Source organism: Arachis hypogaea, chromosome 2 (genome assembly GCF_003086295.3).
Source record: "Arachis hypogaea cultivar Tifrunner chromosome 2, arahy.Tifrunner.gnm2.J5K5, whole genome shotgun sequence".
Taxonomy (NCBI): domain Eukaryota; kingdom Viridiplantae; phylum Streptophyta; class Magnoliopsida; order Fabales; family Fabaceae; genus Arachis; species Arachis hypogaea.
The window spans coordinates 38,474,318-38,483,938 of NC_092037.1; the positions used below are offsets into that span (position 1 = coordinate 38,474,318).

At 37.6% G+C, this 9,621-nt stretch overlaps 1 non-coding gene across 1 annotated transcript; it reads right to left on the bottom strand.

Annotated features, from left to right (window-relative positions):
* Positions 1-2,884: 2,884 nt before the first annotated feature.
* Positions 2,885-2,993, bottom strand: LOC112762667 (small nucleolar RNA R71). Its single transcript, XR_003182743.1, has one exon. It is a non-coding gene; the product is annotated as a small nucleolar RNA R71 (small nucleolar RNA).
* Positions 2,994-9,621: the final 6,628 nt, after the last annotated feature.

A 9,621-nucleotide genomic window follows, 5' to 3' on the forward strand; every position in this document is an offset into this window, starting at 1 on the left:
CCCAGAAGTGGATTTTCGCACTAAAAGACTGTTTTACCCTTCTTATGTAATCCTTAGCCATTAGTCTAGTATTTATTTGAGAACTTTTACAATCTTGGAAAACCTTTTGACATTTTACACGTTTATGATTGTATTTTCTATCAGTATGAGTTTCTAAACCTCCTAGGTTGAGAGGAGGAGCTCTGTTGAGTTTTATGGATTAATAAAGTATTATTGTTCTATCTTCAATCTATGTTTGATTCTCTATTCTAAGATGTATCTTCGTTCTTCATCAATATGAATGTGTTGAACCGGAACAAGGTTATCTCATTCCACATGGGTTCAGAGTGAGTCTTTCATCGGACAATGATGAACCATTACCTTGATTATACATCTCTTAGACAGCTAATCCACGACTTCTCGAGACACCAGTTCAGCCGAGATACGGGGAGATTAGAGTATTTGTAGTAAAGGCTAGAACCAAAAGTGCAGCATTCTCTGATCCAGAAGATTCGAACTTGTCTGTGGCGTTTTGAGTAGGATCACTAAGGAGAATAGACTGCAGGAGCTTCACCCTCAATCAGAATAGATCCGCACTAACCCTAGGGGTTCAGATCTAGAGGAGCATTGGCGACCTCTCAAGAAAGGCGTTGATCACATACATGCTGCCATAGAAAAAATCAATCACAGTTGAAGAAAACAGTAAGACCAGAGTAATCCAGAAGAACAAAGCATCTCCAAACCTTAACCATCTTCTTATCATTGTTTTCACCATCAATTGAGTAATGTTTTATTTATTTTCTTTTTATGCTCTCTAAACAAATAATCAACTTTTTTATCTGCCTGACTAAGATTTACAAGATAACCATAGCTTGCTTCAAATCACAATACTCTTGGGATCGACACTGACTCACCTCAGGTATTACTTGGAAGACCCAGTGCACTTGCTGGTTCAGTTGTACAGAGTGTGGGAATCCGTACACCAAGATTTTGGCGCTGTTGCCGGAGATTGTTCAAGTTTGGACAACTAACGGATTATCTTGTTGCTTAGATTAGGTATTGTTTTTAATTTTGTTTGAGTCTTTTATTTTCCACTTCTTTTTCGGAAAAAAAATTAAAAAAAATCAAAAACCTTTTCTTTTCTTTATTAATCTTGATCTTTGGTTTGAGTCTTTTGTTCTTGTTCTTGTTGAATTTTCGAATTTCTTGAGTCTTTTTCTAAAAATTTTTAAAAATAGTGTCTTTTGTTTGAATCTTGTGTCAATCTTTAAGTTTGGTGTCTTCTTGAATCTTTTCTTTTAAAATTTTTGAAAATTGTGTCTTTGGTTTTCAAAATTTTTAAGTTTGGTGTCCTTTGTATGTTCTTATTTTCTTTGAATTCTTTTAGGTTTGTTCTTGGTGTTCTTCTTGATCTTCAAAGTGTTCTTATTTTTCTTTTTGTTTAGATCTTAAAATTTTTTAGTTTGGTGTCCCTTTGTATTTTTCCTTGGAATTTTTGAATTCATGGTGTCTTAGATCTAAAAACCTTAAGTTTGGTGTCATTTAGTTGTTTTTCTCTTTCTTCATTAATTCAAAAAAATAAAAAATCTTTTCTTTCTTTTTTTATCTTAATTTTCGAAAATATTAAAAAAGATTTCAAATTTTAATTTTAAAATTATTATCTTATCTTATCTTAGTTTTAAATTTCAAATTCAAATCTTTTTCAAAATCAAATCTTTTCAAAAATCATATCTTTTCCAAATTGCTATTTTATCTTTCTTGCCTTTCTTTAAAATTCAAAAATCTTATCTTATTTCAAATTTCAAAATCAAATCTTTTTCAAAAATCAAATTTCAAATCTTATCTTTTTCAAATCTTTTCAAATTCTTATCTTATCTTTTCTAATTTCAAATTTTAAATTCAAATATTTTTTATCTTTTCAATCTCTATCTTATCTTTTCTAAATTTCAAATTTTAAATTCAATTCTTTTCTAATCTTATTTTATTTTTTTAATATTTCTTAATTAGTTAGTTGTTTTCTCTTTCTTCTTTTTCAAAACTTCCTAACTAACTCTTCTCTCTTCTAATTTTCGAAAAAATCTTCTCTCTTTTTCTCTCTTCTTTTTTCGAAAATACATTATTTAATTTTTAAATCTTTTTAGTTAATTAGTTTTATTTTTGAATTTAAAATAAAATAAAAACAAAAAAATATTTTTCCTTTTTACTTCTAACTTTCGAATTCTTCTTACCTTTTATTCGAACTCTTCTTCTCTCTTCTTTATCTTCATTCTTCTTTTCTTTCTTCTTTACATCTCATAGGGAATCCTCTGTTCTTGAACAAAGAGCTCCCATTCTTCTTCTCTCTTGTTTTCCTTTTCTTGTTTATGACCAGGAACAAGGATAAAGAACCTCTCTTTAATCTTGATCCTGAACCTGAGAAAACTCTAAGGAGGCGTTTACAACAAGCTAAAGAATAATACTCCGGAAGAAACCTCTCAAAAAATTTTGAACAAGAAGCTGAAGGCATGGCAGCCGAGCCTAATCATAAAGGAGAGGCAAGAAAGGTTCTTGGTGACTACACCATACCTACCTCTGACTTTTATGAAAGAAGTATCTCCATACCTTCCATTAGAGCTAACAATTTTGAACTTAAGCCTCAGTTAGTCTCTCTTCTGCAACAGAATTACAAATTTTATGGACTTCTATTGGAAGATTCATATCAGTTCTTATTTGAATTTTTGCAGATTTATGATATTGTTAAGACCAATGGAGTGGATCCTGAAGTCTACAGACTGATTCTTTTCCCTTTTGTTGTTAGAGACAGAGCTAAAATATGATTGGATTCTCAACCAAAAGAGAGCCAAGACTCTTGGGAAAAGTTGGTCAATGCTTTCTTGGCCAAATCTTTCCTCCTCAAAGAATGAGCAAAATCAGAGTGGAAGTTCAAACCTTTAGACAAAAAGAATGTGAATTCCTCTATGAAGCTTGGGAAAGATACAAGCAACTGATCAGGAGGTGTCCTCCTGACATGCTCTCAAAATGGTTTATCCTAGGTATCTTCTATGATGGTCTTTCTGAGATGTCCAAAATATCATTGGACAGTTCTACTGGTAGATCACTTCACTTGAAGAAAATGCTTGAAGATGCAAGAGAACTCATTGAGATGGTTGCAAACAACCAATTCATGTACACTTTAGAGAGAAACCCTATGAACATTGATGAGCGGATATTTTATACGCTTTTTGGGGGTAATTTCATGTAGATTTTAGCATGTTTTAATTAGTTTTTAGTAAAATATTATTAGTTCTTAGGCAAAAATCATATTTCTGGACTTTACTATGAGTTTATGTATTTTTCTGTGATTTCAGGTATTTTCTGGCTGAAATTGAGGGAGCTGAGCAAAAATCTGAGTTAGGCTGAAAAAGGACTGCTGATGTTATTGGATCCTGACCTCCCTGCACTCGAAATGAATTTTCTGGAGCTACAGGAGTCCAATTGGCGCGCTCTCAACGGTGTTGGAAAGTAGACATCCAGGGCTTTCCAGCAATATATAATAGTCCATACTTTGCGTGAAGATAGATGACATAAACTGGCGTTCAACTCCAGTATCATGCTGCTGTCTGGCGTCCAGCGCCAGAAACAGGTTACAAGTTGGAGTTCAACGCCAGAAACAGGTTACAACCTGGCGTTGAACGCCCAAAACAGCCCCAGACATGTGAGAAGCTTAAGTCTCAGCCCCAGCACACACCAAGTGGGCCCCAGAAGTGGATTTCTGCACCATCTATCATAATTTACTCATTTTTTGTAAACCTAGGTTACTAGTTTACTATTTAAACAACTTTTAGTGATTAACTCTGTACCTCATGACATTTTCAGATCTGAATTTTATACACTTTGACGGCATGAGTCTCTAAACTCCATTGTTGGGGGTGAGGAGCTCTGCAGCGTCTCGATGAATTAATGCAATTGTTTCTATTTCTCCATTCAAACGTGTGTGTTCCTATCTAAGATGTTCATTCGCGCTTAATTATGAAGAAGGTGATGATCCGTGACACTTATCACCTTCCTCAATCCATGAACATGTGCCTGACAATCACCTCCGTTCTACATCAGATTGAATGAGCTTCTCTTAGATTCTTTAATCAGAATCTTCGTGGTATAAGCTAGATTGATGGCGGCATTCATGAGAATCCGGAAAGTCTAAACCTTGTCCGTGGTATTTTGAGTACGATTTCGGGATTGAATGACTGTGACGAGCTTCAAACTCCTGAAGGCTGGGCGTTAGTGACAGACGCAAAAGAATCATTGGATTCTATTCCAACCTGATTGAGGACCGACAGATGATTAGCCATGCTGTGACAGAGCATTTGGACCATTTTCACTGAGAAGATAGGAAGTAGCCATTGACAACGGTGACACCCTACATACAGCTTACCATGGAGAGAACTTTGCACTTTTCCATGGATAGAATATTACATTACAGGAATAAATCAGACAAAGCATCTCCAAAACTCCAACATATTCTCCATTACTGCATAACAAGTATTTATTTTATGCCCTTTTCCCTTTCTTCACTGAACTTGAAAAACACTGTTGTTGGCATCCTGAATAAGAATAATAAGATAAACATAGCTTGCTTCAAACCAACAATCTCCGTGGGATTCGACCCTTACTCACGTAAGGTATTACTTGGACGACCCAGTGCACTTGCTAGTTAGTTGTGCGGATTGCAAAAAGTGTTATTGCAATTTCGTGCACCAAACATTAGGCTAGCTCAAAAGAAAGGAGTTCTTGAAGTTGACACTCTGAATGCCATATTGGCTCAAAAGAAGATCTTGACCTAACAGGTCAATATGATCTCTTAGCATTTGACTGGAATCAGCTGGCAGCAATCAAGAAGCTTCCTCTGAAGGAGAAGCCTATGATCCTGATCAACCCACCATGGAGGAGGCAAATTACATGGGAGAACCCTATAGAAACACCTACAATCCCTCATGAAGGAATCATCCTAACCTCTCATGGAAGGATCATTAGAAGCCTTAGTAAGGCTTCAACAACAATCAATGTGGAAGGAACCAAAACAGGTTCAACGACAGACCACTGTTCCCATCTTCTTAAGGGAATATGGAAACTCCTAAGTGGAGCCTTTCTGACTTAGTCATTCTAGTCTCCAGCCTCTCTAAGACCACTCATAGTTTCATAACTGAAACGAGATCTTCCATTAGAAATTTGGAAATACAAATTGGCCAGCTGAGCAAGAGGATCCCTGAGTCTCCTCTTGACACTCTTCCTAGTAACACTAAAGTAAATCCAAGAGAAGAGTGAAAGGCCATCACTATAGAGGTTGAAGCTGAATCTGGAAAGACTAGGATGGCATTGAACGCCAGTGAAGAGCATTTCACTGGGTGTTTAACGCCCAGGCTAGCACAGAAGCTGGCATTGAACTCTAGTAAGAAATACCTCACTGGGCGTTCAACGCCCAAATAGGCATCAGAGCTGGCGTTGAACGCCAGTGAGGAATATCTCACTGGGCGCTCAACACCCAAAATAACACTAGAACTAGCGTTGAACGCCAGAAAGGAGGTCCCTCTTGGGCATTCAATGCCCAACTTGGCAAAGAAACTGGCATTAAACACCAGTGGAGGGATGCATGATGGGCTTTCAATGCCCAAAGAACCACCAAAACTGGCGTTGAACGCCAGTAAAGGCATACCTACTGAGTGTTTAGCACCCACTAAAGAAATTCCTATTCAAGAATTAAAAGAAGCCAAGGCTCATATAGAGACCATAGAGGTTCCCTTGCATGCACTCCTGCAGTGCATGAGTTCTGATGAATACTCATCCTCTAATGAGGATGAGGACACTAGGAAAGAGCAAGTTGCTCGGTACCTAGGAGTTCTCATGAAGCTGAATTCCAAGCTGTTTGGTACAAAGCATTTGGAGGAAGAACCTCCACTGCTTACCAAAGAACTCAATACTTTGGTTCAGTAGAAGCTACCTCAGAAGCTTCCAGATCCTCGAACGCTTCCTAATTCCTTGCACCATAGGCACCATGACTTTTGAGAAGGCTCTGTGTGAGATAGGGTCAAGTATAAACCTCATGCCACTCTCTATAATGGAGAAGTTGGGAATCTTTGAGGTACAAGTTACAAATATCTCACTAGAGATGGCAGACAAATCAATGAAGATAGCATATGGCTTAGTAGAGGATGTATTGGTGAAGGTTGAAAACCTTTACATCCCTGCAAACTTCATTATCTTAGATACTAGGGAAAATGAGGATGAATCCATCATCCTTGGAAAACCTTTCTTAACCACTGCCAATGCTATCATTGATGTAGCAAAGGGAGAACTGATTCTACAACTAGGGGAGGATCACATCTTGTTCAAGATGCCTTACCCCAACTCTCCCTCTGAAAAAAGAGAGATAACTGTGCAACACTTAGTATTCCAACCATCTATTTCAGTGCAAAGCTTTACTAAGTCCCCAAACACCAATCCTAAGTTTGGTGTTGGGCAACCCTCAACAAGCACTGAGAACAAAGGTACTAAGAAGAAAGTACCTAAAGGTTGGAGGGACGAGAAAGTCCCTACAGAAGGCCTCTCACCTAGCATGATAGTTATCTTCATGAAGAAGCTAGTCAAACCACATACAGTGAGTCGTGTCCTATCTCTAGAGTATGTGGAGCTCATTCATGAGAAGACAAGAAGAAAGTTCACTGTAATGGGCAAAATTCCGAGCCCATATCCATCTCCGTAAGGAGCTAAGCATCAAGCTAGTGATGCTAAAGAAGCGCTTGTTAGGAGGCAACCAAACCATAGTTATAGTTTATGTTTTTCTTTGAATTTATTTTCTTTTTAAGTTATTTCTTTAGGTTCATGATCATGTAAAGCAGTTAGAACAGAGAAAGAAACGTTCATCAATGAAAATAGAACACTCTGGATGGAGTGTCTTGCTGGCGTTGAACGCCAGCTAGGGGGATAGCCTGGGCGTTCAATGCTCCAAATGGCAGCAAAGCTAGCGTTGAACGCCAGCCAAGAGCATAGTGCTGGGTGTTCAACGTCCATGCAAAGGGCAGGAAATCTGCATTCCCTAGCCTTTTAGGACCAGTGGGTCCCATAACATCTTTACCTACCCCACTTCTTCCCTCTTCTTTTTTCACACTTCCCCATACACTCTTCCTTATAAACTCTAGCCCAATCACATCCATATCACTTCCCCAAACCATCATAACTCCCACCAACCCCCACTCACTTCAAAATAAAATTTCTCTCCCATTTATCCCACCCATGACCGAACCCAACCCTAGCCCACTCATATAAATTCCCCCTCTTACTAACCCTTCATACACACACATTTCATACACATCAAAGCCACTGATGAGCGAATAATTTATACGTTTTTTGGCATTGTTTTTAGATAGTTTTTAGTATAATCTAGCTATTTTTAGGGATATTTTCATTAGTTTTTATGCTAAATTCACATTTCTGGACTTTACTATGAGTTTTTGTGTTTTTTTGTGATTTCAGGTAATTTCTGGCTGAAATTGAGGGACCTGAGCAAAACTCTGATAAAAGGTTGACAAAGGACTGCTGATGCTGTTGGATTCTGACCTCCCTGCACTCAAAATGGATTTTCTGGAGCTACAGAACTCCAAATGGTGCTCTCTCAACGGCGTTGGAAAGTAGACATTCAGAGCTTTCCAGCAATATATAATAGTTCATACTTTATTCGAGATTAGATGACGTAAACTGGCGCTCAATGCCAGTTCTACATTGCATTCTGGAGTCAAACGCCAGAAACACGTCACGAACCAGAGTTGAACGCCAAAAACACATTACAACTTGGCGTTCAACTCCAAAAGAAGCCTCTGCACGTGTAAAGCTCGAGCTCAGCCCAAGTACACACCAAGTGGGCCCCGGAAGTGGATTTCTGCATCAATTACTTACTTCTGTAAAGGACATTTTATTATTGTATTAGAAATCCTGGATCTGGGATTGTATTTTTGATCCTGTGATCACGTTTTGGAGGCTGGCCATTCGGCCATGCCTGAACCTTCATCACTTATGTATTTTCAATGGTGAAGTTTCTAAACACCATAGATTAAGGGTGTGGAGCTGTGCTGTACCTCAAGTTTTAATGCAATTACTACTATCTTTTATTCAAATTCAATCTTATTTCTATTCTAAGATACTACTCATACTTCAATCTGATGGATGTGATCATCCGTGACACTCATCATAATCCGTCCCTATGAACGCGTGCCTGACAACCACTTCCGTTCTACAAGCGAAAGCTAGAGTGTGTATCTCTTGGATTCTTGATGCACGACGCATGGTTGCCCTCGCCTGACAACTGAGCCTTCCATTCCGTGAGATCAAAGTCTTCGTGGTATAAGCTAGAATTGATGACAGCATTCATGAGAATCCGAAAAGTCTAAACCTTGTCTGTGGTATTCCGAGTAGGATTCCGGGATTGAATGACTGTGACGAGTTTCAAACTCGCGATTGTTGGGCATGATGACAAATGCAAAAGAATCAAGGGATTCTATTCCGACATGATCGAGAACCAACAGATGATTAGCCGTGCCGTGACAGAGCATTTGGACCTTTTTCACTGAGAGAATGGGATGTAGTCATTGACAACGGTGATGCCCTACATACAGCTTGCCATGGAAAGGAGTAAGAAGGATTGGATGAAGGCAGTAGGAAAGCAGAGATTCAGAAGGAGCACAGCATCTTCATACGCCTATCTGAAATTCCCATCGATGGTCTACATAAGTAGTTCTATCTTTATTTTCTGTTTATTTATTATTATTATTCGAAAACTCCATAACCATTTATTACCGCCTGACTGAGATTTACAAGATGACCATAGCTTGTTTCATACCAACAATCTCCATGGGATCGACCCTTACTCACGTAGGGTTTATTACTTGGACGACCCAGTGCACTTGCTAGTTAGTTGTGCGAGGTTGTGAAGAAAGTGCTGAGTTATAAACACGCATACCAAGTTGAATGCCATTATTAGAGATCACAATTTCGTGCACCAAGTTTTTGGTGCCGTTGCCGGAGATTGTTCGAGTTTGGACAACTAACGGTTCATCTTGTTGCTCAGATTAATTAATTTTCTTTTTTTTTTCTTTTCAAAATATTTTCAAAAAAATAAGTATTTTTCAAAATATTTTTCAAAATGTTCTCACCTGTTTTCAAAAATTTTTCAAAATTTTTAAGAATGAATTCTAGAGTTTCATGAAGCATGTTGAAATCTGGCTAGCTGTAAAGCCATGTCTAAATTCTTTTGAACTGAGGCTTCCTCTTCACATGCTTGAACTATTAATGCTAAAGCTTGGCTGGCTATTAAGCCATATCCAATTTCTGGACCGGAGCTTTAGACTAACATTGAAAGATTCCTGGAATTCTTATTAAAAATTTTGAATTTCTTATTTTATTTTTTCTATATGTTTTCGAAAAAAATATACAAAAATCCAAAAAATAATAAAATCATAAAATAAAAAAAAATTTGTGTTTCTTGTTTGAGTCTTGAGGCAATTTATAAGTTTAGTGTCAATTGCATATTCATCTTGTTCTTGCAATTTTCGAAAATTCATGCATTCATAGTGTTCTTTATGATCTTCAAGTTGTTCTTGGTAAGTCTTCTTG